The following is a 26,924-nucleotide window of genomic DNA, read 5'->3' on the forward strand; positions in this document are numbered from 1 at the left end:
AACCACGAAAATCAACAATATAGCCAGTCTGTTTGCCTAGAATTGAATAAAGGTCAAACTACCAGCATTCAGAGTTCTAAACCACTCTGCCACTAGTGGGAAGCTCATCTTTCATAATAAAAGTATAAGTGTAAACGCGTATATTTACTTCTAAAGGTTTCTAACTATACATTGTCGTGCACCTCTACCATATCAAAGCGCATGTGGTATTAAAGTTAATAACAAAAATATAAGCAGGCAAAATAAGCTTTCTTTTTTGACATCAGTATAGGTTTATAAAGAATAACATAATGAGAAAAAAGAATGCGATTTAGCACCGAGGCAACTATTACATTTTAAGCAGCAGAATACATGTCTATATTTATTTGCATTTTCTCAATTATTTTCCGTCTTCAGAGCTAAAAAATGAAAATAAGACCATTTTCGTACCTTATTGCTCTAGTAATTGCTTTTCCTTTTCCTGAATGTACTTCTTTATAAGCAGAAGACACTGTCTAACAGTTTTTCTTTTCTTTCTTTCTTTTTTTTTTTTTTTTTGAAAAGCAAGCATAATTTAAAAATGTATGGATTATTATTCGTGTGGATTTAATTATTTGCAGCATAATTAGGTTATTTAATTTTGAAGATGGCACAGAGTAAATATCTAATTTGGGTATAGTATTATATAATTCCATTTCAGTCTCAATATTCGGTAAATATTCAAAATTCTACATCTTTCAAAATGTTCATTTTTTACACCAAAAGATTGATTTTTATTTCTTATCTCAAAGTTATATGTGGGATTTTATCTTAACGGATTAGTAAACTAAGAGCACTGGTTAAAGCTAAATCCAAATGCATTATATACTATCTCTGTTGCGTAGATTCTGCTCAATCGGTATAATTAGCGGAGGAAATTGCCGTGTGGACCTAGCTAATTTGAAAATGGCATTAGCGAATTGAAATCCAGTAAGATGCGTCACTGGCTTCCAACTGTGGTAGCCTCCAATCATAGCCGGAACGTTGGACAATGCGTTTCGCTGTACTGGACGGTTCAGCATAATTTACAATGATGGAACTTCCAGGCAGACTCGAACGTTGATTTACTGGAGACTACTTACTCGAAAGCTGCAGCGAGCACAGAACCAATATTCAGTCACATTTTACAATGCCGACAGGCATTAAAGGCTTTTAAGTACAGTCACCTTTACGTAGCGCTCCTTAGTAAACGTCTTCCTCTCCACCGATTAACTCATTTATCTTGGACGAAGTAGATTTAGCTGTGTAAAAGTTCTGAATAATTTTACTGAAACTGTCGCGTTATGCTTCGGGTGGTATAACTGTTTTGGAGATTTATGTTAAGTACGTTGCATCAGGTGAAACTGTATAAAATAGAAAATTTATTAAATTTTAACCAGATTGGGTTTTCAAAACTAGATAGTGAAATTTATAAGTGAGCTTATTGCTGACTCTAAATTTTAGAAGAAATCTTGGTATTTTTTTAAAGAATTTCTAAATTGGGAAGTATTACAATGTAACATGGAACAATGTAATGCTTTTCACGAATTCTTGTTGCTCATTATTAGTTTCTTTAAAAATGCAATATTAGCTTGAATGCATCTTGTTTCCCCCATATATCCAAGGGAAAAAATGTTTCTTAAACATGTTTTTCGTTGGATATTTTTAAATAATTCTGCCTACAAGTGATGTATAGGTTTGAGGCTTGTTGAAATTTCTAAATTCTGATTGGAAGACACATTTTAAAAATCAGGAAGGGTTGGGAGCATATTTTAACGAACATAGAATTAGTTTTAAGCAACAAAATCTTAAATTTTCACTTACCACAGATTGCTGTTTTCCATATTAGGATGAATGCAAAGTAAGAGCTCCTTAACGGTATTTTTACTTTGGCAAAGAGACCTGTAAAAGATGATAAAAATAATTTTTTTTCCTAAAAATAGTATGTAAATTATGATAATTTGTCTGATAAATCCCGAATACGTTTTCCTATTCACTACGTGTTTTAACGCAACTTTATAACTTATTTTTAAAAGCCGCATAACTCGGGTTTTTAAAGTAAATGAGTGAGAAACCACTTTCTTCAAGGCAAAAAATTTCTTAGTCTGTTCTTTCTGTAGCATCAGAGGAACCATTTTACCTGAAAAATAACCCTTATATTTCAGTACAAAATCAGCCAACCTATTTGTTCTGGTCAAGAAATTCTCTGTTTTTATTTCAAAAAATTATCTATTTCATCTAAAGGTTTTGAAAGTTTATAAAATCAGAGACTTTTAAAAGGCTTTTTCTGGCTTTTAAAAGACCCGCGCTTCTTAATCACCAAGCACACACTGCAATGCTTTCAGACATAGACGTGAACATCATTGTAAAACACTGCGTGTTTGAAATGGGTGAGGGATGTTTTCTTTGTATTGACATTTTGATACTAAAATACTTCTTGAATCTTATTTTTGCCTTTATAGTGCAGTTATATGAAAAGAAACCAAAACTACTGCTTTTGGAAATGCAGCATTTTCTATCGTAATTAAAAATGCTGAATGAAATGATTTTCTTTTATTTAAGCCAGTATTGCTGAAGATAGAAATACGATAGTACACTGCTTTTTATCAAACTCAAAAATGCATTAAATTTTTATCTTACGATTTTTTCCTCAACATATTTTCTCTAAACTAAACTCAGTGGCGTAACAGCCCTAATGGGCGTGCTGGGCCCGAAATCTGCTTTCTTGATCGTGGGCCTCCGGGGTGCGTAAGCATATGCCCTGTAAAAGTGGTCAGCTTGGTCGCAGGATCCCCAGTGTTTAGTCCCTAAGCGAACTTGGTACTCATTTTATCGACCCAAGTTATGGAAATCAAAAGATGAAAGGCTGAGTCGACCTCGCCTAGCCCGGGAATCGAACTCCGGACATGTGGTGCTGCTGCGCGATCCGCTAGCCACTGCGCCTCTCAACATATTTTCTCACAATTGTAAATTTTTTACATTCTCAACATGGAAAAGATCTTTTTAATATAAAAAATATTGATGTTACGGATGGACCTGTGATGAAATTTTCTTAAACAATAGTTTTTTTTCTTAAAACTAAATGTTTTGAAAGAAGTATACCGATTGAAATAAAAATGTCTTTTATTAAATATGGAAGTTTGAAATATTTTGAAGACTTAGGTTTCAAAATGGAGCATGTCACTGCTGTGCAGCCAGTTTCTGTGGGAGCTTTCTTTATTGCTTAGGTAAAGGTAAAAAATAGACAATTGTATAAGTTAATTCGAGAAATCAGCTATAAAAACTGAGGTAACGTTAATGAAACCGGAGAAACGCATATCGAAGGTCTGATTTAATCTCATTTTTGGCAGCTAATAAGAAAACAGCGTTTACTGGAAAAAGAAGATATAATCAGACATACGAAACATGGATCTTGCCAGTTTTCTCACAATTCGGCAATATTCATTGCTAACTTGTTCTCTTTTCAAAGGAAATAAATATTCGTTTGTTGGATGGGCTTTCGAAAATTATGTTGGAAATGATATTTATTCAGTAACTTTTCGTAATTTATGCTAGTTGTATTTGTCTGATTCGTGAAGTGGATTCTGAAACCATGGTCGTGTAAATTACGTGGTAACAATCTCAGAAATCAACAATTCTCTAAAATAAATAGATAGATAAATGGATGCATGAATGGAGTTTCTATTAAAGTTTATGAAAGGTATTTTCTTCCTCTTCCCAGTATGCTTTCGTAGTGTAACCATAGCACACTCGATGCGTGTTCTAGAGTCCAGGTTCGAGTCACGGCGAGGGCATTGCTCATTTCCCCCTTCTCCTGCTTCAAAAATAACCTGATAACTGTACAAGATAGCGTTTTCTCTGAAGACTGATTGGCGTGCTGTCTATCATCATATTTATGACCATTACGTTGGGCTACTAGCTCAAAGTTAAAAACATTTACTGTAACTTCAGAATGCACATATGATTTCGCAATTTGCAGCCTTCGTTCTTAGTTTTATCATCCCTGACGGAGGGAGGGAGGGATGGACGGACGGATCAACTAATTTAATTTAGAAAATTTGAATTCGAAAGAGGGAAAATGGGAAAATTTCAAAGAAATATCTAAATTATCCTCACTGGTGAAATACAGAGAAATTGCTTTTATCATATGTAGATAAACTAAGTCACAATTAAAAGGTGAAAAACAAACAATTACATAATTAGTCAAAATTTGTTGAGATAAAATTAGGAAGATGAAATTAAACAGTCATTGAATCTTTTTAAAAACGTAAACAAAACGTTTTACTAATTTTACTTAGCAGTTTTGTACTCTACTCTATATCTAATCGATTAAAATCGCAAGTATTCTACGTTTAATCAACAATTATGTAGAATGATTTTAAAATTTTACGCATAATTAACGTATTAATTATATACGTATAATTAAAATAATTATCTAGAAAGGCAAGCTTTCTTAATTTCTATAGCATTGGCATACCTCAGTTAAGCACCAAATCCAATATAGTATTTGTCCTTCAACGTTATGTACCAAATCTAAGGTTTAACCTTGAATGAAAGAATAGAAAAGTCATTTATAACATCTTTTATTAAACAGGGAACCGTCATTTAATAGAAAAGCCTGATTTTAGTATAAACCGCACGCTAAATGAAGGAAACGGAATTCGTCTCTTCCATTTAATGAGAGTTACATTACAGGAGAGTATGAGTTATAACATAGCGTCACAAAATGTAAACATTTCAGCTATCCTTTCTCCCGTTACTATAAATGAAATATCACATATTTTACACAGTTCAGTTTTAAGGAACGAAGATAATTTTCTCTCTATACTTATGACTGATTTTGAGCAAATTTGTTTGCCTTTTATTAAAGCTCAAAAATAAATTTTAAAATTAATTCTAACAGCTAGGACAATGCTTCGTTTACTGAAATACGAAACTACCTTTTGTTTCATTTTACTTTTAAACTATTCTATTTCGCCTTTTAATTTTCCTTCCCTTTTTTGCTTCAAGCAAAATTATTCATTTTATTTATCTAGTATTTATGAACCTACATACAAACATACTTACGCACATCAAAACATACTTACAAATCAAAACTTTTAACCTATTGTATAGGGAATCACTACTCTCATTGTAGTAACAACATCGTAATCGTTGGTCTCCTCTAGAGGAGCAGAAATGAGATCACTACTCTCATTGTAGTAACAACATCGTAATCGCTGGTCTCTTCTCGAGGTGCAGAAATGAGATCACTACTCTTATTTGTAGTAACAACATCATAATCGTTGGTCTCTTCTCTGGATGTTTTACGTGCTGCTAGATGTCATCTGCGGTTTTTATTTTTGCCATTGCTGTTTATATGCGAAACACGAGCTTGTATTACTATATCATTCTAATATGCCTAAAATAACGGTACGTGTCAAATGGCTATAAGTCTCTTCATTGTGTAGGATCCAGCTTTTATCATCCTCATCTACGACAAGCTCAAGATTTTAATTTTGTTTAGCAATTTATATGCTTTTTCAAAACAGCGAAATTAAAATCATAGACATTTGAATCAAAACTAAAGCACGTAACTCAAAGTTAAAAATTAAAGCATATTTACTAATTAAGCGTTACTGGAATGTAATGCAATTTCCATTCATAATTTATAAAATGAGATACCAAGCTAGTATTTCAAACGTTACTTGCCAACTGGCAGATAATAAATTTCCAATTTTCTTTTGCGACAAGCATATGTTAGACATAAATCAGGAAAGCGGAAGTTGAAAGCAAATATTTCATTGAACATTCATAATGATTAAATTTTGAAGAGCTGGTAGCTGTATTTTTTAAGCACTTGCTATTTATTTATATGTTATTTTTTTTTCTCTTTGCACAAACACAGCTTTGCTGGCGTCTGATGATAAATACATTTCGTTTTGTCATTTTTTCTTTTACATTGGATGGTAATCAGTACAAAGCGGGATACTGAGCGTTCGAGTCATGAATACCGGTGAAGTTTCAATGTGTTTGATTAGCGCACCTGTGTCCCCCCCTTTTTTTTGGCAGGCGACGTCCTGAAGAACTAAGCAAGAACTAAACACATTTCCAATCTTTGCGCCGGAATGCGCAGGACAGGTTGACACTGGTTCAGCTTTAATTGCGGTGAAAGTGTAACTGTGATTATACATTATGAAATATCTGGTTATATTGATTTACTCTACTTTATTGTACGAAATATGCCTATAAACATACGCATCAAATGTCCATGGCTGCTTTCTTTCTGTACATCCAAACTTCCATTACCATCATCATCTACGAGCAGCTCAAATCTTTCATTAGCAGAGGAGAAGTGAGCAGGAAAAGCGGAATTTGAATGGCGTAGACGTGTTGATCCATAATGACCAGGAAATTGGAGGCGAATGCAGATTAAATCTTCAGTTTTAATTTCAGCAACATGTTGCTGTTACACACAAGCCGGGAGATTAAATGTGACCATTTCAAAAGCCTTACATTTTTTATATATTTGTATCAAAGAAAAAAGAAGCAAACAGATAGCAGTGTAGGTAAGCCAAAGCGTGAATGTTCAGGATGAAATCTCAAGTCAGCCTGAGTTAGTTTTGGTTCTCAAAGCATTTTGATTGGAAAGTTAATATTGCTCTTACTATTGGGTGGTTTAGTTTTAGTTCCATTTACATCATCATAATTACGTAAGAATCATATGACATAGGATAGTCTCGAAATGACGCAGTGCAAATAGATGTTGCTATTTTTAGAACATAGAAGGGAAATTAATCTACGCTGTTAATTTAATTTTTCGCATATTCTTTTTTTTCTTACATATATATACACAAGATAAAAAAAGAGGTAAAATAAAATAACTAATTTGCTATTTAACTTTGTTTGATTATTGCCTATTATATTGTTTATAATTAACTATATATTTGATTATTTCAACTTTCCATCCTAAAAATAGTAACTTACTTATAAAAAGTTCCCTCCAAAAGCGCATCATTTTAAAATTAGTACTTCTCACATAATTCTTATGTAGTCGCATGATTCTTATGTAATGCTAATGACGCAGGTGCTCAAGTAACGCTTCATCTCATCATAACGCTGCAGTTAGCAAACAGAAACTTTTAGCAACCATTCAGAATGAAGTCGAACCTAAACTGATTCAGTCATACAGGCCCTTGAAGTACAATTTGCGTATTTCTTTTCCGTTTCTCTCTCCTTTTGGCTCAATGCTCGTTGATGTACTTTTTTCATTAGATATTAAAAAATGTGAAAAGTATTAATATAACTCTAAAGGAATGGGCATGACTTTTGCCCCAGTTTAGCAGGGTTTCAATCAAAAATTGTTTTATCGATAGAAAAAAATGTTTTCAAGCGGCTAAGACTGCTAACACATCTTTATTCATCTGCGTCATCAGCATCTAAATTATTCAAGTATGCATCTACACACACTTTATGTTTCTGTTCCTTGGCTTTACGAATAACTTTTATTATTTATTTACACCTGCATGAAATTTTATTGAAATTTAATCAGTTCTTAAATGGGAATTTTTATACATTGAAATATTTCTTTATGACTGCAGTTACTGGCTTATAGTTTTTAGGACCGATTACTTCCTGAAAATTATATGGCTGATTATAACTTTATTATTTTCAAGTATTATTTTGATACTTTTACTTTTTTACGTTTTATCTGCTATAATTTTGTTACTGAGATAGATCAGGTTGTATCATAAATTATTCTTTTTGTGCTCATTTCAAAGAGATAGTTGTAAGGTTAAATCTAATTAACTATTAAACGACACGCTGTTCAAGCCTTCTGTGCTTCCGGCGAATTCACTTTTTCACACTTAAGCATAAGTTTAAAATTCCAAATGCACAGCCAAGAAGTAAAATTTATCAATGAGGTTTATTAAAACTACGTCTTACGGATAGAACTAAAATTTTAAGAAACCTTTTTACCACCTTATGCTGGATTTTAGGAATACAAATACTTATATGCACAATGCAACTTTAACCCTTTCCGGCACGTTTGCTTTCAAAGTTGGAATTTCGATTTAAAAAAAGTAGGCAGTTTAATTAGGCCCAGAGGAGTACATAAGTAAAATTTTGTAAAGATAGCACTTATCGTTTTAATTCTGTGGGTATGCCCGAAACGGGCACACTGATCGAATAGAGCTTCGAAAAGAGTGCTGAAACGACCATTGCTGGGAAGCGCGTAAAAGAGTAAGAGATTTTGCCTACGATTAAAAAACACTAGAATCTGAATACCATAGCAGATTTAGCATTACTCAGGGTGTTGTACCACGGGGAGATCTGCTACTCTACTCCCCTCTAAGAAGCTCATTTTTGGGGTTTTATGATGATTACATGCTTATGAATGAAAAAAAAAAGTAACTAGGGTATATGATATTTACATTATTTACATTTCATATTTACACTTTAGTCTATTTTTTTCATCGTGGTACTTTTCGAAGAAAGAGACACCACCTTTAAAAAAGCACAACCCAATATTGCATGTTTTGCACATGTGCTGGAATCCATATCAGATTCTCTATCTGAAAGCAATTCGTGTAGCACTTTCAGTGTTTTAGATCCGCCCTCTCCGATCCTTTTGGAAAATAATTAAAAATCTGAAAAAATAAACTAATATTATATCTACAATTTGAAATTATAAACTATAAAATAAGAATATAAATGTCTACAACTCGAAACTATTAAACGTAGTGCTAAGAAAACTTCTTTGAACCAAAGCGAAAGAGATAAAGAGATCTGCTCTAGTGAAAAACCAAACAGCTAACTGATAAAATTATCCCTGACCTTCAAAAAATCCCCCCAACAATTTCTTAGTTGATAACCAAACCTCCCCTCCCCCCCCCAAAAAAAGAAAGAGAAAAACAGGAAAAGAAACACAGATGTTAATGACCTTTCTATGTTAATGAGCTGACCGATGAGCTGCAGAGAAACAAAGATACAGCTGCCTCTCAGTGACCTAGACTCGCAGTGAGCCCAGTCTGGGAACACCTCGGTTCGCCGTTTGATTTTAGGCAAGATTTCAAGGTAATAATTTAAAACTAATATAGAAAAAGGAGATTAGCATACAGCCAAAAAATAACATAGAAATTTCCTTTCAAACAATTCCTTTTATACCCTAAAAAAATCTGGAAGATTTCTTTGAAAAATGAGGGTCTTAAAAAACTAAACTTGGCTAAAATATATGGACTGGTTTGTGTTGAGTTGCCATTTATTATAAATAAAGAAGAATAACCTATAGTAACCTTCAAATCCTTTTTAATTCAATTCTTCTGTGAGTACAGAAGGAAAGTTTTAGGTGTACCCAGAACGGGCACTCCGTGCTGCAAAGGATTAAAGCCTATGACTTCTAATCCTAATCGCTAACAAATTCAAAAATCACTGACCAAAATGGATCAGTATACAATTGGACGACGCAGAAAATTAACTGTTGTCTGGCACGTTGCCAAAGCTGTCTCTTGGAACTACAGACTCTCTCGCTATTTAAAGCCCACTTAATTTTCCATCTAGAAAAGGCGGTCCAAAGAAATAGAAATCACACGAAAGAATAGCATAAAAGTAACGAGTTAGATAAAAAAAACTTCACATCATTTGGTTTCTATTCATTAAGTTTTGGTACTGCAAACACTTGTCAGTTTTTGCGCTTTGGAACCAAATCTTGTTCCATTTCACGAGATCGTCAAGCATGCACTCGAGCGTAGTACAAGTATAACTTTTTACAGCTCTCATTTCCACGTAAATGTCCCTGAACACAAATTTAATCCTTCTTCCATCTTTTTTCTCATTTTTGTGCTATCATGCCCTATTATAGGATTGTGTCTACCTTAACATCGTGCCATAAAAACACACGTTTCGGGAAGTTTCTCATACTTCGGGTGTTCAGAAAGTAGTAGGCAAGGGAAACATTATTCCTCCAGACAATCTCAAAAACCGATCAAAGTATAGTACAGAATGTTCCCCACCAGACAGAAAAAACATCGTAATACATGATCGATTTAGGAAAACAGTAGTACAGAACTATTAAGGGCAGCCTGGGAAAAAGATCTCGTAAGGGAAAACTCTCTTTTAGGGAGAAACTCGGCTACCCGAATTACTTAGAAAAAAAAATAAGTAAATAAATAAAACGGTGACTGTGACTTTGCCGATAGAGGCGGCATAAATGAGAATTTGAATTGACTTTTCTGGTATAAATTTTTGGAACTCATTTCTTTAAAAAAAAGTGGCTAGTGCAATATTCGCAAAACTCTTTTTAGATACGCTAAAGCAATGAATTTATGCTTGTGAATATTTTCTTGGAAATGATGAAAGTTATCTGTGGGGAATACATCGTTCAACTTTTTTCCTCTCAAAATATCTCACGTTTGTATTTTGTTGAAATGCTTGTATTTTTTTTTCTTTCTTCTGTGCATGTATGAATGAGTGAACCGACCACTTGGCTTTTGAGACGCTAAAATTGTTTAGGTAAATAACTCAAATTCTTTACTGCAGCTGCTACTAAATGCGTAAAAGAAATTATAGCACGGTCGATTGTTTAAGCGTTCATCGAATTTTTTCTTTTTTCCGCTGCCTCTTTGAAAAACTGAAATGATAACTGTATTTCTATACTCCTTCACTCAACCCATTCTCTTCAATATCAATACTAGTTCTCTTATTCATTGAATAAATAAATTCATAAAGATAATAAATATTTTCCCCCTCTATTTTCTAATCATCTTGATAAAGCATCTCTTTAGGCTCGATAATCAATTTTTTATATTTCTTCTCGAATATAAATAATACTTAAAATAACGTTGTAAATGTAAGGCATAGAAATACTGACTTAAAGAAGAAACAAGATTAAGAATTAGAAATCTTCTTTCTTATCTTTCATATTTAATGGTGGACCAGATATGATAGGTAAATACTAGTACATCTGAACTAAAATCTCAGAGAACGGATTACTGCACGGACGTTTTTGGGGTTTTCTTCGTGTGTGACCCTAATGTGAGTGATTAACCCTTTGCGACACAGTGTGTCCGGTCTGGACACACCTAAAAATTTTCTTCTGTACGCACAGAAAAATTGAATGAAAAAGGATTTATAGGTTACTATAGGTTACTCTGAACATTCTTTATTTATAGTAGATGGCAGCTCAACAGAAACCAGTCCATATATTTTAGCCATGTTTAGTTTTTTAAGACCCTCATTCTTCAAAGAAATCTTCCAGATTTTTTTAAGAGTATAAAAGGAATTGTTTGAAAAGAAATTTTTATGTTATTTTTTTGGCTGTATGCTAATCTCCTTGTTCTATATTAGTTTTAAATTATTACCTTGAAATCTTGCCTAAAATCAAACGGCGAACCGAGGTGTTCCCAGATTGGGCTCACTGCGAGTCTAGGTCACTGAGAGGCAGCTGTATCTTTGTTTCTCTGCAGCTCATCGGTCAGTTCATTGACGACAATGCTCGTTTCAGCACTCTTTTAGAAGCTCTATTCAATCAGTGAGCCACTTTAGGCACACCCCCAGAATTAAAACGATAAGTGCTATCTTTACAAAATTTTACTTACTCACAAAATTGCACTCCTCTAGGCCTAATTAGACTGCCTACCTATTTTTATGAAAACTCCGACTTTAAAAAGGTAGCGTGCCGAAAAGGGTTAAAATAACCCAGACTGTATTATATTTAAGTATTATGTTACACTGTATTGCATTCTGTTGTATTTAACCACACCACAGTATGGATATGGATATGAAGTGCGGTGGGCACTCATTGTTTAACTATTATGTTATAGAATACTCGCGTATTACTATAATGAACTTAGATCTACTATTTTGTCTGGAACAGTTTTATTTAAGGTTATTCAAAGAACAGATACGATTCATTTTATTGCAATCAGCCTTTAAAATTCTTTTAAATATTATAGGTGATGTTAATTATAGCTCTCAATTCCCTTAAACGCTAGATACAGATTATAAACTTTTGATGTTATCAGGTTTAGGCAATATATATGAGATATAAACGCATATGGTAAAAATGATTTTAAGGGATTTCTTTAAATATATAAAGTTTGGTAATCCTCTTAGTTAACATGAATTGTAACTAAACTTTAGACTTCATCTTAGCGAATTATTCCTAAGTTTGAAATAACAACTGAGCCTTGAGAAGTGTATAAAAAATCATTTTATTAAAACTAAAGAACAGAACGCACACCTAATGTTTACAACTCAGCTAGCACTTGTGGCGAGATAAAGTAACAGTAAGTTCAAATTTAAAATAAACTTGTAGCCAAAGACTACAAAGTTCAAATTAATGCGAAGTTGCTTCATAAGCTAACCGGCTTAGATATCGAATATCGGCAATTATGATGCAAGGCGTAAGACTGCAAATTTTATCTGAGCTAGCAGCAACTTAATAACGTGGCCTCGAGAGGCAGAATAGGTTTTGTCTTACAATCTGAAAAACCTCATTACGGGAGAATACTTAACACTTTCCGCCACGCTACCTTTTAAAGTTGGAGTTTTGATTTAAAAAAAGGTAGGCAGTCTAATTAGGCTTAGAGGAGTACACAAGTAAAATTTTGTGAAAATATCAGTTATCGTTTAATTCTGTGCATGTACCCAAAGTGGGCACACTGACTGAATAGAGCTTCGAAAAGAGTGCTGAAACAAGCATTGTTGTCAATGAACTGACCGGTGAGATGCAGAGAAACAAAGAATGCAGACTCTCAGTTGTCCTAGATTATCGGTGAGCCCAGTCTGGGCACACCTAGGGTTCGCCGTTCGATTTTAGGCAAGATTTCAAGGTAAAAATTTAACACTAATATAGGATAAGGAGATTAGCATACAGCCAAAAAAATAACAGAGAAATTTCTTTCCAAAAAATTCCTTTTATACCTTTAAAAAATCTGGAAGATTTCTCTGAAAAATGAGGGTCTTAAAAAACTAAACATGGCTAAAATATATGGACTGGTTTGTGTTGAGCTGCCATCTACTATAAATGAAGAAGGTTCAGAGTAACCTACAGTAACCTATAAATCCTTTTTCGTGAAATTTTTCTGTGCGTACAGAAGGAAAATTTTAGGTGTTCTAAGACCGGACACACTCTGTCGCAAAGGGTTAAATGGAAGGAGAAAGAAGTGGGGACAGTGCAGGTCTGAAACATGATAACAGGTTAATTAACATAATAGAACCTTACAGATACTTTTGTAACTTTATGAATTTGCTTATTAGAGCATATTGGGCGGGAAAGAGGGCAGGAAATCTGTTATCACGTGGGAAAACAAATTATACAATAAAGAAAAAAAAAAAAAAAAAAAAAAAAAAAAACCTATGCAAGGATGAAGCACAACAATGTTGCGCTTCATAATTAAAAGAATAACTTTTCATTAAAAGTAAGTTTAAAGAAAACTATTTAATAAACTTTTCAAAACTATGCACGCAGTTTAGGATTTTGTTTTAAATACAATTCTATTCAAACGAAATAACGGGATTTAGAATTCAAGATGATTGCTTATATTCCAAGTGTTTCTTAATACTAATGCAGAAATTGATATATTTTAAATAATATAGAATTATAGAAATAAGCCTTTTACTTAAATTAATTTCATGCTTTAATGCACAGAGTTTTAATTATTCGAATGAATTTGAGAGAATATTAGAAAGTTCTGATAAATTACGCAATAGAAGTAACTGATTTATTTCATCATTAAGACTGTCGAAAACTAACGCAGTTTGTTTTAATCACAGTTGCAAAAATTAAGGTATTTTTCCTTTTAATTGGAATTTGAATGATAATATTCACCACGAAACATTTATGCTACCCTAAATAAAAGTGTTTTAGAAAATAGATTGATCGCTTATTTCCGAAGCTAACTGGGCTTTTGTGTAATGCATATCAATTAGTTTGATTATTACAAAGCAAAAATAGTTTTGGAAAACAACGGGATAAACGAAGTTAAAAAACTGATTTAAAGAAAAATTTGTTATCTATGGAAGCGGTTTCAAATTCAAATTTAATGCGTGCCAAATTCACGATCTGGAAAGAGATGACGGGTCAGGCATTATTTTTTATAAAATAAAAATATTTTAAATAAATTTTAAATTTCGCTTACTAAATATTAATCAAAACATACATAAACAATAATAATAAAAAAGAAAAATTTTAATTCGAATTTATATTGTGCCTGAAGGTTTGGTACTTGTAAGATACTGCTTGAGGTTACACTTGTAATTCATATATACTGACAGCTAAATGCTAAATTCTTAGATTGGCATTTTTTCATGCATTTCTGACATATATAAAAATAATTAAATAACTTTCTTATGCTAAAAATAAATAAACTATGAAAACGTTTTTAATCTTTCAGAGAAAATTTATCAAGTGAGATGAAACTTAGTGGCATAATGAAGGATAAATAATAACAATTTAGCCTCTTCGTCTTATTTATTAATTTTTTCATCGATGCACACAAAATACATATATTTATATGGAAATAATTATAAACATCTTTATTTCTTACTAAAGCTTAACACTTGGTGGCTTTTCGATTCTGATAAGTTTGTAACCTTGGAGAGAAATTACCTTCATCACGGATTGTAGATGCTCATCGGTCAACTGGGCTAATTTCTTATTCATTTCCAACTGTGAAAAATATGCTCTTCTCATATAAATGTATTTCCAAACAAAACGATTTTTTTAGTGCAAAAATAATTCGTAAGTGAGTATATTTTTTTGGCAAGTACGAATAAAAGTTAATGAAATCTGTATCTTCAAATCTTTGAACAATTTACATCGCACTGTAAATTAGTTAGCTCAGCTTATAGACTTTTCCAGTGAGTTATTCATATTTGAAATGAAATAAATAATCTAAACTCCGACATAAAATAAATATAATCTTGAAATCTTTCCAACATCATATTTGCAATCAATACGTAGTGAATTGTCTTCGCGAGCGGCATAAATTGCTTCAGGGGCTCCAGTATGAGAACTCTGATCTATGACATAGATCTACAAAGGGCTGCTCTTGAAATTTTTGAGAGGTACTCGTTTGTCAATTGTTTTAGGGTTTATTATAATAATATAAAATTCGAAGAAAGAGGGATTTCAAAGTTGTGTGCTTGTTAGAAGAAATTTCTCCACGTAAAATTTCTATAGGAAAGTGGTTGATATTTACTTACACATAGAGAAAACGATGGAAATTGCCTTAAAATCAATCCATTCTGCAAAGCCAGTGTTCAGTTTAGAAAGAAGCTTCGAATTCTGTTTGAAATTCAGCTTCTAGAAGCTAGCTCTCAAATACAAATGATAGAATATATTATAAGAATTTTCGAACTGACAATGACTGCATTAGTTTTGTAGAAGATCTGAGTTCATTTGTGATTACTCTTATGTTACCTATAGCAAATACTGAATAAATTATCGTATTTCTTTCGGTCGTATAGCCTACTGGATGATAGCGAAGTGTATGAAAAGCTTTAAATTAGGATATTTCCACTGCCGTATGAACATTTTTTGATTCTTAGTTGGCATTTCTTAAGAATGCATTTCTTAAAAATACAAACCAAAAAGATACTGCAGTGTATATGATATGAAATTTCTAAAATAAATGTAATTTTCCTTATTATCAAATAAAAGCCCATATTCAGTTCTCATCTAAAATGTATTTATTTGTATCTTGATATCAAGTAAATATTTATGAAGCAAGCATGACAGAGTTGTAATTGAAAGTATGGTTAATGATGTGCGCTCTTATTTTACATGCAGCTAACTGAGATTAATGATACTGATAATAAGGATTGCGTCTTAATTTTGTAATACTGCTGCTGTGACATACTCTTCAAAAATCTATTTATGTAATTTTTGTGCTATTTTGTGTATTTAGCCTTATTAATTATTTTTCTTTTCATGTATACGTACATTTTTTCCAATAAATCTTCTCAGTGAAATGAAATTCAATTCCGTATGGCTTGATCAAGACATAGAACTGTTCAAATAAAATGGAAAATAAATACGTAGGCGATTGTGATCTATTTGTTATTCAAAATATTTCACGAAAGTAAATGTCTTGTATCATATAAATGTTGTAACCATCAAAGCACAGGAAAATGTTATCAAGTCCACTTTCATTTTAGTTGTCTTACTTCATAAAACCGGAAAACAATGCATTGCTTTAATTTCGCAAATAAATCAAAAATTTTATGCCGGTACGAAATTTCAACAGCTTCCTGTTTTGATATGCATAATTCTCTTCGTACGGTAAAAATAATGATGTCCCTTACAATGCTCAGAATCGTTTCATTTCTGCTCGACAGAGCAGCGTTTCCCGAAATGCATGCGTCAAGGAAAGGGGAAAATGATGGCGATGTCGCAAATGCAGCCTGTTAAACTTAAGCAGTAAAATTCTAACAATCCGAAGCATGTGCGCGAAATTAAATTAAGTCCTTTTAATGATTAATTTAGTCAATTCGCCGCTGACTTTTAGATTCTTCTCTTTCCAAGCTACATAATCTTCATATGAAAAGTGATCTGTTAAAGATTTTATCTGCATTACATTAAAACAATAACACTTCTCATGTTAATAAACAAGAACTCTTTTAGCAAAGTTAATATAGATTAACTAAAGAATAAATATTGCATTATAGGGATTTTGAAAAACTTAGATGATAAGCCATTAAACCGTCTGAGTGGTTTGACCACATTTGTTCGGTCATAAGATTTATCTCTTTATTGTTTTATATAATTTTTACAGTAATATAGATATTCATTCTACTAAAACAAAGGTTGTGAAGACAGAAAAATAAATAATTATGAAGATTATGAAGTAGAAAAATAATAGGTAACGTAGAAATAGTAAAATAATAGATAACGTAACATTTAAGGAGCAGTTCCAAAATTTACAGAAGGCTTTTAATAACTCTAAACAACGGCTAAATGTTGTCTAGCATAAAAACAGCCAACAGACCCACACGGTAATAAAACAAAGACAACCTGCTATAAATTTTGACTCAGATGGTAATAAAACAATTGAAATTGCTTATTAATTCATTTACATTCTGAAGTTCAATGGGAACGTACGAGTACTTAATCAAAGGATGATGGAGTTGATTTCTAAGGATCCACGGAGTATGAAAGTGTTATATTCGTTAGAAATGTTAGTTCTATCACAATTTATGTTGTAACTGATATAAATATGCAGAACATTCCAGTTTCTTATTTTATTTAATGTATTATTTTATGAAAACTAGATTTTTGTAGCATCTAAATGTTAAAAAGATGGAAATGTTTCCAATTAATCAATTAGGCTCTCAAATTAGAAGTTTTCAGGATTTCATTTTTAATTCATTTGAGGTTTCAAATATTTTAATTTCCTTACGTCTTTTCTCTTAAGCTCCGCAAACTTCTCAGAGAAATATATTTTGCATCAAGAAAGACAGTAAATACATTGTTCGACGTAGCTATAAATATTTAACAATATTTCCAAGTGAGAAAAAACATTATCTCGAAATTCTTGCTCGCGTGGTGTTAATGTGTATATGCATGCATGATTAATGTACCTTTTTATATAATAAGAAATTATGAAGCAATAAATTTCAGAGAAAGAAAAATTTAAATAAAGAAATGTTTAGCATCCCCATAGAGTTTGAAAACAGAATTACCTTGCAGAATAACAGCAATTAAATACTTATTTCTGAAATCTTTGTGCAGTGAGGAAGAAAAGATAATTAAAAAACGACAATAAATTACAGCGTAATGATGAAGCAAATTAGGGAAAGGAAAATAGCTCTCCAAAATTAAAAACAAAATGAAATGGAGAACTAAATGTTTTGCTGAGTATCCCTGCTTCGCTTCTGTCTATGCCTTTCATTTCTCAAACTGATTCTTGGAAAAAAAAGTATTAAAGAACAACTTGTTTTAAGGGATTTTTGAATTGGTAAGGATCGGACTGAAATAAACTTAACTATAAATCACTGATAGAAAAAATGATCACTGATAACATAAAGTAGATTTTAGAGACGAAGAGATAACAGCATCGGGTTTTGCTGAGCTCATTTCTGGAGTTTAAAGTTGATAGAAAGCATAAAAGTGGATGGTGACCAGTCTCACATCAGACTTCCAACACCGTCTCGCAGAAACCTTTCCGCTTGACCAAAGGCCTTCATCTAGTGTCTCTACACAAGTGAATGAATGATCATCGAGTTCAGTTATGATAATAACGCAACGCAGTTGACAAACCAGCTCACCCTGTAATCGCATGAAATACCTGCAAGGAAAAAAATAATGTTTTCCCTTGCAACATCATCATCAACCAAACATCATCATTTCTAGACTAAGAAGGTTGAGGACAAGCAGAGATATCTGTAAGTGCTGCGATGGGGAAGCCAAAACGAAAATCACACGACTTCCTTGTACGTCCTTTGAAATTATACACACTTTTCACTACACGCAATTTAAACTTATTTGATGTGATGGCGAACATCAGTTCAGTGATGGCGAACTTACGGCACGCGTGCCACAGTCAACACGCAGTGCCTTATCAGCCGGCACGCGACTAAAATATTACTTTTTTAATCAATAATCAAAGTAAAATGATACTATGTAATTTAAATAAGTGTTTTAGTCTATTCTTGAATGTTCCACTTACTTAATGCTTCCTTTTCACTTACTTACGGCACTTTGAACGGATGGTGTTTATGGAAGAGAAATAGAAGAATTATAATTACTAGAAAGATGGTTTTTTGCAATTATCCTTCTAAAACAAACTATTTAACAACGGTCAGCTTTCAAATTCATTATGCTTGGCAAAACATGGTAAACCACTCTCCGATGGGGATTTAATCAAAGAAGTTTTGGGCACGCCGCCCCCCCCCAAAAAAAAAAGGTTTTGTGCACGCGGCCCCAAAATGGTTCGCCACCAATGCTCTAGTTATTCTAACTTCATTAACCGATCTCTCAAGGCGACTTGAAAATGCCCTCAAAAATTGCAAATTTTGAAATTAAATATATCTTGGTCAATTTTTGTCTTCAAACTTCTTCAAATTTGATTTTTCATAATTAGTATAAAACTTTACAAAATAATGGTATAGGAGCCGGGAGACCGCATTAAAGGTACCATTTCGCTATTTGTCGAAAATATTTTTTTTTCTAAATTTGATACTGCCAAAACATTAATATTTTCTTCATTTAAAAGAGTTCTATTATTGAAAGTATATGACTACGATCCAATTGGATTTTGGAAATGATAGTTATTCAGTAATTTTCGCAAATTATTGTTAGCTGTCATTGTCTGATTAGTCAAGTGGATTCTTAAATATTGATCACATAAATCGTGCATTAACAACAATCTCCGAAATCAACTATTCTATAAAACCAAAGGAAAATTATTTTCAAGCTAAATTTTATTAAGCTACAGTCTCAGAAATGAACCATTATGTAAAAGCAAAGAAAAATAATTTGCAAGTTAAATTTTATTTAGTTACCCTATTATTATTAAAAAAAACAAATAAAAGTCATTTACTTTCTCAGGAGGAGGAGACTACGATAAAGATTTTGAATTTGGGTTACCATTGACATGTTTTACATTTACATTCTTGTATTCGCATACTCATAAATGCTTCCTTATACAAGTAATAAATTGAAATTAATGGATGGCAAATGCAATCAATACCTTTGAAAAAAAAAAGGATAGTTTCACGTCTTCTCTTGATTTCATTTTGCTCGGAAATTTACGTTTTGCTTGAGATCTTAGTTTGTATTTAACCAGAATCCGTATATCAGAATTATAAACGAAACAGTTAAATTTGCCTACTAATTTAATTTTGTAATTTAGATAATTGGAATTCAAAAGGAGAAAAATAGGAAAAGTTTAAAGAAATACTTAAATTAGTCCCTCACTGTTGAAATGTAAAGAAATTGTTTTATCATATGTAGATAAAATAAATCACAATCGAAAGGTGAAAAACAAACAATTACAAAATTTGTTGAGATAAAATCAGGAAGATGAAATTAAGTAATCATTAATAGCATTAAGATTAGTGTGTAAATAATGATAATTTATCTGATAAATTGCGAATACGTTTTCCTATTCACTAGTGTTTTAATGCAACTTTGGAGGTTATTTTTAACAGGAAAACTTTGGAGGTCAGGAAAAAATTCCTTTTAAATCGATTTGAAATTCCTTTTTACGATCAGTTTTGGAGGAAACAGTCCTTTGGTCTGTCCGTACGTAAAGTCATCACGCCAGAAAAAAGCGTCCAAATGAATTCGGAAACCATCAAAATAAATATTTCTGTGGAAACATGTACTGGAAATTTTTCGCGATTACAATTTTTCCTTCACTTTGTACAAGGAAGTAAAAAGCACTCATATCATTTATCAAGTGAAAATTGAATCTTCTTCTTTCTTGCGAATGAGATAGAAGAAGCATTTAAAGGAAGTTCATCATACTTCGTGATATAGTGCTTACGCGTCCTTAGTGGTGTGTGTTTGCCTTCTGGCTACTTCGTTCTTAAAAATTGTACGTGCCTGTTGATAATCGCCGGTTAGGTTAATTTAAGAGCCAACTACGTTAGCTATATGTATCTAGCTTCGGGTAAGTCTATTTAGTTTAGTACTAGATTAGTTTCGTATTTTCTTATCCTGATTTAAAAACCCGAGTGAAGGGTTTCCTGTAATCCACAGAAGGGGCATTTCTGTTGTTATTTTTTTTGAGTGAATAAAAGGTATTTTAACCCTTCTCAAGTCTCTGCAACTACTAATTGAACTTAGCGACTACTTAGTTCACTAGGTTTCTCGATATTAGATCTAGACGAAATGTCGAGGAATATTTATAAGTGTTTGACATAAGAAGGAGAGTATTTTAAAAGGGATTATATTTTAAAGGCTTTCATATAAACATGCTTGGCAATATCGTAACAGGCGTGGGAATTTCTTTGCAACACTCAACTAAAAAAATTATACATACGCGCAGATGGATTAATGAAATTTGATACAATCACCAAGTTACTGCCCTGTTGTCTGCCCAGAAAATTGAACGAATCTAGGTTCTGATCCAAAATTGTTTCAAAATGATATTAAGAATGTCTAAATGAAATATTTATTAAATACAAAACTCTGAACTACAGACACAGAAAATTTTACATAAATTTAAATTTCAGTTTCCCGGAATTCTGTGCTGGTTTCATCAGTTTCAAAAACTGAGTATCAAAATTTACCATATAATGTTTTAAGCAATTAACTCCCATAAGCAAGGTATGGGAATTAATTCATATTGAGGATCAAGCTATGCATACTAATTTTTATGCGCTATTTAAAGAGCAGGTTCTCCCATTTTTAAAAAACCTTCCGCTACTCATTATTTTTAAACGTCTGATGCATCATCAGTAATTAATGGCCCAAATCTTTCTTTTTGCACGAATTTGCAAAACATTTCTTTTTTATTTCTGCAGATGCCTCTTTCGGCATTATTAGTGCACAATTACATAAATTTCCGATAAAGATTTTATTCTTAATCAAATCCATAGACTTTTATAATAATTTACAGTTATTTCATTAATAACAAGCGTATCGTCAAAATAATGAAGCAATTGGGAAAGAATTCTAAAAAGTTAATAGGAATTTCTCTCTTGCCTCTGATTTTAACTTAACAAGATTTCTTTTTCTTTTTTTAGCTTCTAAGGTTAAGGCTATTTTAACCTTACCTTCTGCATTTAATTATATCTGCTTGAGTTATATATGCTTATAGCCATTTGGTTGGGTTAAAGTAAAAATGATATCTCTATTTCAAAACTGTTAACAAGTTTAAAACTACTTAAATTTCAGCTACTAAAATATAGGCACAAAATTTAGATTAAGCTGATGTTCAGATTCTTATGGAAATTTTAGATGTCTAGTGAAGAATTTCTTGAATAAAAAAAAAGTTTAGACTAACCTCTGTTAAACAAATTTCAGTATCCTCTCGGTCAAGTTTTCAGAACTTTTTAAGCTTTATCAGACAGCTCTCAGCTCTCGTGAATAGCACTCAGCTCTCGTGAATATTAGATTCATGATCAATATTCTCAAAAATTCAATTCTTTTCTTTCTTATTTTTTTTTATTTTTATATTTCGAGCACGTGTACTTCTTGCATGTATTCAATATTCTGATTTGGTTCAGGAAGAAAAAAAAATCACTTCTTTGAGCGCAAAGTGCTCATGTACATTAAAAACAAAAATTCAACTAGATGTGTTGTCGAGAATTTTTTCCTCCAAGTCGGGTCGGACTGTATTGATATTTTTTTGTTCTTCAGGAATGGGAACTAGTAAAGTAACTATAGTAATCGTAAAGGATGTTAAAATTGCATCGCGTTAGATTACTTTTTCACTGCAAAGCTCTCGAGGGTTAAGATCCTAGGGTAGGAGGCATTCGTAGTGGGCTTTTGAAGGGAATATTTCTCGTATTTTATTCACTCGGGGGAATAAAATACGAGAAGAATAATAGATATTAATAAGAATAGAACACAAATACTTCATACAGGTAACCCATTCAGTCCTGGAAATGATACCCTGGGCAAAAGTGTCAGCGGCTTTGGTCATTTAATCACTATCAAGTATAAAATGCGAAGTACTTATGAAAGTAAATGTGTAGAGACATTAGGTATTTTTTCGGAAGCAGAAGAGATAAAAACTTAGCAACGCCTTCGCCGGGAATCGAACCACGGACCTCTGGAATACCGGCCCAGCGTGCACAACCACTAAACCACGAAGGCGCGCTAGGAAAGCGGGAGAAGTACCTTTTAAATGATACATGTATTCACAAACCCGGGGTATGCGCTTTTTAGAAGTAGTACAGTAAAGTAAATGATACATGTATTCTCAAATCCTAGGTATGCGCTTATTTAGAAGTAGCATACAGAAAACGACATTAACACTAAAGGTATAAGGTAGATAGCTCACTCCACGTCTAAATGTTTAGCTGCCTAAAATTCATAAAAATATGCTTAAAATGATTTAATTAGCTCTGATACTGTGTCAGCACAATAAAAAATAAAATAATGCAAATTAAAAAAATAAATCCAGATTTTATAAATGGACATAATATATTTCAAGACCCACATATTAATGCGACATTATAATCAGAGAAAATTATGAAAATTATTACTTTAAATACCTATAATACGTGGTAATAAATGCTTCAGTTTGTGGGAATGCCCAAGATATTTTTTCTACCTTTAACTGTAGGAAACTGTTACCATGGGAATATATGTTATCTGAAATGGCTCTTCCCAGTTAGTTTGGATAAAATTGGCTTTAGCGCGTATTTAATGGGAAAAGGGAATCCTCGTATCAGTAGATGCGCGCGTTTCAAACACACGTAACTTAAGTTTCAGATGCATATTCTTTTAATCTTGTCAGTCGTTAACTGGAGAACAGCAAAACACGCTCATTTTGTAGAGACATTAAGAATAATTTTGGTAGCAGGAGAAATAAAAAATAGCAACCGCCTTCGCCGGGAAGCGAACCACGGACTCTGGAATACCGGCCCAGCGCGCAAAACCACTACAACACGAAGGCACTGTAGGAAAGTGGGAGAAATACCTTATATACTCTCCTGTTTAAAATGCGATTGGGGTTTTCAAGGGACCCATTCGCCAAATCCTGGGTGTGGAGAAACCTCATCCAACACCCTTTTAGTTCGGGCGCCACTTGTAGGGACATTCGGATTTTTTGGAGCAGGCATGATGAAAAACACGCAAACGCCTTCGCCGGGAATCTAACAACGGACCTCTGGAATACCGACCCAGCGTGCAGAACCACTACACCACGAAGGCACGCTAGAAAGGCGGGAGAAATACCTTATACTCCCCCTTTTAAAGGGCGACTGGGGTTTTAGGGGATCCAATCGCCAAATCCTGGGTGTGGAGAGTCATTATCCACAACCCTTTTAGTTCGGGCGCCACTATAGAGTCATTAGGTATATTTTTGGAAGCAGGAGAATTGGAAAATTAGCAATCGCTTTCGCCGGGAATCGAACCACGGACCTCTAGAATACCGGCCTAGCGTGCAGAACCACTACACCACGAAGGCACTCTAGGAAAGAGAGAGAAATACCTTATAATTTTAAGATCAATGCCGGTAGTTAGAAGAATCATCTAAGACGGGTTTTCTTCAAATGAAGAGTATCGAGTTACCATTATGAAGTCTTCCGCGTAATAAATCCGAATTTAAAGCAGAGAGTCATTGACTTGGATATGATTTCTGGTTCTTCTTGGCAGAAATGCAAGCCTCACATCTTGATTTCCTAGAAATTATTAAGCAGCTGAAGATGCCTTGTAAAATTGCATGCCATTCTTCTAAAAGTGTATTTTTCAGATCCTATCCTGGAGAATCTGGGGAGGTATTTTACTCGTTACAGTTTGGCTCCCTAAGAGGTCCCACACATGCTCAATAGGATTCAAGGCTAATGAGTAAGCTCCCCAGTATATCAGAGTGATCTTCTTTTTCTGAGAAATCTGGCATCAGAGATGCTCGATGTGGGCCAGCATTGTCATGCATTAGTAAAATATTTGAACCAACAATACCACTAAACAACGTTACGCAGAGTTTAAACATCTCGTCACCACATCTGTGCTCTGTTACAGAGCATCCGTCAAAGATATGCCGCTCGGTGCGGCCATTATTGATGATTCCACTCCAGACAATAAAATCGCATCCTTGGAATCGGAATCTTTCATGAATATGGGAAGGCAAGTTACTTGTTTCTCTCTCTACCCTGATCAGAACACGTCTAGAATCACAGTCCAAGCTATACCTGGACTCAACAACGAGAAATACGTTATTTTATTTCAGTTAGCTACATTGAGCATGACGAAGACATCTAAGCGGGCCACTTTGGAAGATGAAGTGAGGCGGGCACAGACTCGCTTGCTTTTCTCGTGTAAAGTCCAGATCACTTTCAGAAACCACATTAACTTTAAACAACTGAATTTCAACATGTGTCCATTGCGCAACACGTTGTCAGTTTCCCAATTTGCATATTTCATGCTCTAACCCAGGGGTTCTCAACCGGTGGTACGCAAGAGAAAAATAGGTAGTAAGGAAATAAACAAAGCAATTTTAACTATTAAATTCAAAAATTAAAACCCCAATATCCTGATTGAGTTTTTTCTCTAACACTCGTAAATTTGTGCTATCTGATCTTTGTTCAAGAGTGGTGGTGGTAGTAGTACTTTGTAGTGGTGGTACTAAAGGTTTTTAATTTTTGTTTAGGTGGTACACGTTAGTCAAAAGGTTGAGGACCGCTGATGCACGGAAGCTAGATTTTGCATACAGATGTAGATAATTAGCATTAATAATTACACCACTACACACTGATTGAAAACTACAATCAGTGAACGTATGTTTTCATATTTATTTCAGTTGCGACGGGCAATATACTTTACGTACGTTAATAGGGCTCATCTAGGCTATATTTTGTCACTTATCTATGTTATCACTGAATGACGATAAATGATTAAAATTAGGTAAAACAGCAACCTTATTTTATTGTAGATTTTGAAACGATATCTACCGATCAAAATCGACTGTATCGAATCTGAAGGCGATCAGACACAGGTCCGTCTACTTCCAGAGTGCAAATATTGTTTCACTTTTTGTTAAATTCAAAAATATTAATTTTTACATTAGCGTGATTCTCTTCTATTTTATAGATGATTAGCTTATTTAATGTTTTCCTTTCACGAAATAGTAATAAAAGTCTAGATATTTTTTAAAAGAGATTGTAAAAAATAAAATTTTTCGTTAATAAATATTAAATAAATCAGTGAAGCGTATCTTACTTTAGTAGCAGCAGTATATAGAAGTTGTCATACCTTAATTTAATATTCAATAAATTTTCTCGGACTGTTTAATTATTGCTCAGACAGCAGCATAGAGGTATTCCATGTTATTTTCACCAAAATTATATCCGTGCGGTGGATAGTACCAAGTTCTATCACTTATCAAGAACGAAAGCTTAAAGCTATCGTTTTAATCAGCGGATTCATAAAGCGAGCTAACGTCACATTTTTTATGGGCTGTTTTATTAGCCTGAAGGAGGAAACCTTTAAATCAAGCCATTGCATTTTCCTAAAGCCTTTGTTAAAAAGAGAGAATGAGACATTATCTGCAAATATGACTAATATAAAGCCCTGATCTTCCCATTTAAGACAGAAAATGAATGTGTTAAAAACGTGACTATCAAAAACAATGTTACTTCTAAATCTGGATGATCAAATACTTTTCAACTCTTCTTTCTTGGCAAAGATCTAGCGTCTCGTTATATAACTAAGACTATATAATAAATTGGCACTTATTGCCCTTTACTACTGCGTAAGGCTTTATGCTGAATCAGATTTTTAAGTACATTATTTTATTGTATCGTTTCCTCTTATCCTTTCTCCTACGTCAGTCACTCCAGGTGTATGCAAATTTAATCAGTATGAAAGAAGAGAGGCACTGCGATTCAAGAGACTAGCAGTTAGAGATGCTAGTACTTCTAACTTAAGCCAGTCCTCCTTTAGCTAGTTTCAGCGGCTTTATGATGCACCAGTTGTATTAAATTTGTAATATGAGCTAAACTAGCAACAAAACTCACCAAACCTTGGATCGGTATGTAAAGTTAAATCAACGTTCTTAATTAAGAAACTGCTGAAGGGTTAAATTATCATCTTACTTTTCATGTTAGGGAGGATTTTGTTTCCTGCAAGTAAAGAGATCTTAAGTCTTATTCTAAGTTACATAACTTTTGGTCACTAATAAATATTTTAGTCATTGTATCTACTTGTGCGCCCAACAAACTTTAAGACTAACTGAAACAGTTAGATAATTATAATTTAAAAGATAAATCTTGTTTACTCAGCTAAAACATGAATTATATTCCCAAGGCAATTCAAAATTTACGTTTTG

The 26,924-nt window shown here is 33.1% G+C and overlaps 1 protein-coding gene across 4 annotated transcripts in view; it reads right to left on the reverse strand.

Moving 5' to 3' along the window:
• LOC118186067 (plexin-A2-like) overlaps nt 1–26,924 on the reverse strand; it is a 1,141,010-nt gene that overhangs the window by 709,478 nt on the left and 404,608 nt on the right. For all 4 annotated transcript variants that reach the window (XM_085809149.1, XM_085809147.1, XM_085809148.1 and 1 more), the window contains one exon: nt 1,822–1,899. The gene's annotated coding sequence lies outside the window, so the exon portion shown is untranslated. The remainder of the gene's footprint in view (nt 1–1,821; nt 1,900–26,924) is intronic.

This window comes from Stegodyphus dumicola, chromosome X2 (assembly GCF_044657685.1).
Source record: "Stegodyphus dumicola isolate Sdum_Otavi_A_Nest chromosome X2, ASM4465768v1".
Taxonomy (NCBI): domain Eukaryota; kingdom Metazoa; phylum Arthropoda; class Arachnida; order Araneae; family Eresidae; genus Stegodyphus; species Stegodyphus dumicola.